The sequence below is a fragment of the Frieseomelitta varia genome, unplaced genomic scaffold (genome assembly GCF_011392965.1).
Source record: "Frieseomelitta varia isolate USP_RPSP 00005682 unplaced genomic scaffold, Fvar_1.2 scaffold_528, whole genome shotgun sequence".
Classification (NCBI taxonomy): domain Eukaryota; kingdom Metazoa; phylum Arthropoda; class Insecta; order Hymenoptera; family Apidae; genus Frieseomelitta; species Frieseomelitta varia.
Window position 1 is genome coordinate 15441 of NW_025110288.1, and position 5329 is coordinate 20769.

Sequence of the window (5329 nt, forward strand, 5' to 3'; positions counted from 1 at the left end):
TTTGATGTTTTTCTTGAGCTTGCTATTTCGGGCTATGAGAGAGTATATCCTGGATAATACTGGGTAGGCGAGAGTAGTTCTTTTTCCAAGGCTTTAGCCCATATGAGTTTATTGTCTAGTGTTATTCCTAGGTAATTTGCCATGGGATGGAGTGTTTACCGATCAGCACTTTATGTGCTTGGCCTGAATATGACCACATATATATATATATATATATATATATATAACTACACTTTTCATTTTGTATAATTAATTAACTTTGCTTCTGAACAGTACTACACTTATTTATTGGATTATTGTAGGTCGTAGGTTTTCAGGAAATTTTTAGGAACTGAAAAGAAAAGCGGGAGGATTTCAAATATAAGTTTTATGTTTTTATTTGTTTCCGAGGTATATTTGCAGTACATAATACATTGAATTCTGCGAATGTATACATTACTTTGTCAACTGCTTTTGCACGTCGCTGTCGTTGTTGTTGTCGCCCGATATTATAGCTGATGATGCGACTAAATGAGTGATATTACCATACTTACTCTCAGTGTCTTGGTTTGTAACAATCCATTTACAATCAGAACGGTTAAACTTCATATTAGAACATCGTCTTTCTTTTAAATTTTTTCGCATTTCTCATTAAGAACTCTAGAAACTAGGATCGGGTTCTTGTTGTGTACTTTCCAGACCTTTAAGCCATATACACGGTGAATAAGCTAGAGAAACTTACAGGTTACATCCCATCCGAAGATTATTGCAACTGTTGTCGACCGACGATGACTACTAGTACCTTGACCGTTGGATTGGTGATGCCTGATTCTACACAGAATTCAATATATCGTATTGAAAGTTGTTTTTTAATATCTCGAAAACTAATAGAAATTTTATGTTTGGGGTCTTTCCGCATTCTCCTCCAATTATATATTTCGATAAGGAACTCGAAACGATATATTCTTTACAAGGCAGCGATCGTAAAGTTTCGTAACTCTTTAATTAAACTTTTAATGTCAAAGTTACATTTTATTAAAAATTTTTTTGAAAATGTTAAAATAATAGTTCTTTGTAACTAAAAAATAAATATAGGATATTTCAAAATGAAAGTAAGATTTGATTAGGAAGTGCATCAAAGAAAAGTGAACACTGAATAAGAAAAAAAAAAAATAAAGAAACGCAATTAAATATGAAATTTATTCAAAAAATTCAATAAATTTATATAGTAGATTAGACAAATTAATGCAATAAAGAATGAAAAATTTGAAAATAAGGAAATTGGCTGAATATAGAACATTATATAGTATAGTTTCTAAAATTTGTTCCTCTTTCAGGTTTTCAAATTCATCAAAGCAGAACACGGTTCTTCAATTTTCAGTAACCTTCATCCTATACAGGGTGACGTGAATCTGCCAGATTTAGGTCTTTCTGTAGGAGATAGAATTATGTTGGTAGATAAAGTGAACATAGTGTTCCATGTCGCAGCCACTGTCATTTTTAAGCAACCGTTGGATGATGCTGTTGATACAAATACGATAGGTACCAGTCGTGTTATTGATCTGTAGAAAGATCTAAAGCAGATAATCAGCTTCATCTATGTTAGCACAGCTCATAGTAATGCCAATTTATCAGGATTCGAAGAAAAAGTTTACACGTAAGATTAAATTGTATAAAAGCTTCTATTCAAATACTTCATTGTTGCATAAAAATATGTAATTTACAATTATTACGGAATATTGTGCGACAATTAAGTTTCCTTCTTATCAATAATTTGACAGCACAAGTTGGGAACCTTCTGCGGTAATCGACATTTGCGATAAACAAGATAAAAACTCAATCGTATTATTGGAAGAATCAATTTTGAAAACTCATGCAAACACGTGTACATTCGCAAAGAATTTAGCAGAGCAGATTGTGTTCAGTGATAGTAAAAGTTTTCCAACTGCAATAGTACGACCAAGTGTAATAGGTGCTTCTTTGAAACAGCCGTGTCCAAGTTGGGTGGATAATGTCTATGGAGTTACAGGTATTCCCACAAAAAATTATTAATGTACTTTAATACAAATTAATAAATTTTATTTTAACTACATTTATATCTACTTTATCGTAATAATCATTCAAACCTCTTCATTACTTTAACTGTATTTCAAGCAGTATCAGCTATTAATATTGCTAGATTTTCCCTAACTTTCTTAAGAAAGAAGTCAATCAAACAAATTTTTGCTACAATAATTACTCTTTGTGTGTTTCGATGTACTAATTACCGCAGTGCTTTAATTACTAGAACGTTAGCAATATATAAATTCGCTCAACAGATGTGATATAATGGAAGTTAGAATTACTAATTTCTTGCAATTAGTACTTCCAGTTCTTTGCTGGTACAGGAGAACTAATCGAATAATTACGATTGCTTCTTTTATATATTTATCGTCAATAATATATTTTCGACAATATATTTCCAAAATATTTTGACAATTCAGAATAATCAAATTCTAAAGCAATTTAACGTTACAGCTGTAGGTCTGCAAGTCGGTAAAGGTAATGTAAAGGTGGTTTCAGCTAAGAAAGACACAAGGGTGGATTTAATACCTGTAGATTACGTCGCTGACACGATACTGTGTGCTGCATGGTATGTTACCATTCATCGGAATGGAGAAGTTAAAGTGTATAACTGTACGAATAACGCAGGTCCTCTTAGGTATTTATATATATATCTATAGGTATTTATATAATATTTATTCGTCAACTTTAGGAGTGTCGCAAATATTTAGAATTTAGATTTGGAGCCAATAAATCAAGAGCACATCATTGTAACGATGATGACGTATAGATGAAGAATTTAGGCACTGAGTGCAAAAGCCATATTTTACCTGAATATAGGCTTATACACTTAATTTATTCCAAGACACTTTATTAACTATAGAAAATATCTTCTCCATCTCAAAATCTGTTAAATACATCGTGTTTATATTCACATTAGTTTTCAAGTTACAAAAATAGAAAAAATAATGAAAATTAATTATGGGATACTTCAATAAAAATATTCTCTGTCTTAAACTCAATTCTATTAATTGTACAAGCATAAATATTTCATTTCCCAAGCTGGAATCATCTGTCAAATATTTACTTGGAATGTAGCGTAGAAACGCCGATGAACTATGGTATCCGTATTTCAAACTAGTAGAGAACAAATTTCTTTACGATATTTCGAATATATTCTTGAATGTTTTCCCTGAATATGTTATGGATATTGTTTTAAAACTTCGGGGTAAGAAGCCAATGTAAGTATCCGATTGTTTGTCGAACAAGAGGTAATTACACGTTAGGACAATGATATTAATGGCATTTCAGAATGATGAAAATTAACAAACGTTTCAATTCAGTTGGTTACAGTGTCGACATACTTCAGTATGCGCGAATGGACTTTTCACAGAGATAATGTTTATAAAATGGCGAAGGATATAAAGGTGTTCAGGACAGCAATAAATTGAAATTGGATTTACGAGATATGGATTGGAAGAAATATATTGCAAATTACCTTGGGATCTTCAATATTCATTCTGAGGGAAAAATCTGATCCTATAAATGCAGCGCGACGTTTTATCACTGTATGTATGGAAGTACCTTGGTTTAAAAAAACAGTATAATTATAAAATTAATACTTTTGTATATTTGAATAATGATATTTTTGTTTATTTCAGGTTTTATTGGATACGTAATGTAACTCAAATATCCGGAGTCGTTCTTTTAGCTATAATAACCTATATTATTGACTATTTAAGCGATATATTTTCCATTTAAATTTGCACAAAGTAATTTAATATAAACAGAATAAATAACATTTTACAAACATATTCATCAACTTGATATAACTTGTTTAGTTTCCTTCAAATGTTCCATTTTTACATGCTAAAAATTAATACGCACATTAATTACTGAAATCGAAGTTTGTGACAGCGTTCACTTGGGTGTATACATTGGCTTAGTATACTAAGGAACGAGTCACACTCACTAGAGAATAATCTATTGGATTGAAAATAATGATACTTCGTCAATAAAGGAATGTAAATGTAATAAGAATTTGAAATATAAAATAAGAATATAAAAAAAATATAACGATTCACAACAGGAATTGATGGAATTTGGGACGAAAAATTTATTACATCTTTGATTATTTTGATTACTTTCTTCTGTTTAAAAATGTTACAAAAAAATTGATTACAATATATTTTTCTTTTATTTTATATAGAATATTGGTATCAAATAAATATTTGCATTAAAATAAATAAATAAATATTTCCATAAGTATTGTTACTTTTCATCTAGAGTTAGTTTCGTTCGAAACACGCGTGTATTAGGTTTAAATTAGTTAAAGATTACAGCGCCACTACTCGGTGAAATATGTAACACACTTTCTACGATTCTCGAACGTAATCGACATTTCTCACGATCGATTTTTAAGCGGGAAGCATGGTGGAAAAGAGCACACATCATCTGTGGTGAAGGAGAAAGTATTATCCCGAAAAATCATCCAGAAAGAAGTGTCATCTACAAGTTTTCAGATAAAAATTTATATCAATAGTTGTTAGATTTTACTTTATTATACTATACTTGCTCTTCTCAAATGCAGACGCACAATTGAAACGATTCAAAGCAAACGTTCACACACGTTTTTAGTGGTGTTGGTTTTTAAATATATTGTGCGATGGGCAAATTCTGAGAAAGGGCCCAACAATTGTAACCAGATGTCCCAAATGGCGTACTGAAGAAAGTGTAGGCCTGGGACTTGGAAAAGTTTATGGCTAGTCCTCCAGGCCTAGCATTTGAGATATTAAGGGTATGGATGCGTTTGTATGTATGTGTGTATGAATGACGAATTTTGTGCAAATGAGGAAGAAGGCAGTGAATTTCGTGCAATCAGACAGAACAGAGTGAGTTGCGAGCCATGAAAGCGAGAAGATAGAGAGAGATGTGAGTGAGTGAAGATTGAGTGTAAACGTAGCGATAAAGAGAAAATAGTGTAAACCGTCACTTTATAATCATCATTAAACGAATTTTCTTATTTTTAAGCTTAAATAAACAACCATCTTTTACTAAATTCCTACAATATTTAGCTATGAAATTTTGATTTATGTAAATATTTTCGAACATTTGTATGCGTGACGTGATGTATTAATGTGCATTGCATGCTTCCTATTCTAATAACGAACATTCAGAATACAATTTCAGAATACAATAATCATCTCGCACTTACAGTATTCAGTATTGAGAAACATTTTACTTTAATTTACAACTTTCATCTTTAATATATATTCAAATCTCTTTACAATCATGTTCTAGAAAAATA

At 31.0% G+C, this 5329-nt stretch overlaps 1 pseudogene; it reads left to right on the forward strand.

The window, feature by feature from the left end:
* The first annotated feature begins 767 nt into the window (after positions 1-767).
* On the forward strand, positions 768-3834 carry LOC122533423 (annotated as a pseudogene).
* The last annotated feature ends 1495 nt before the right edge of the window (positions 3835-5329 follow it).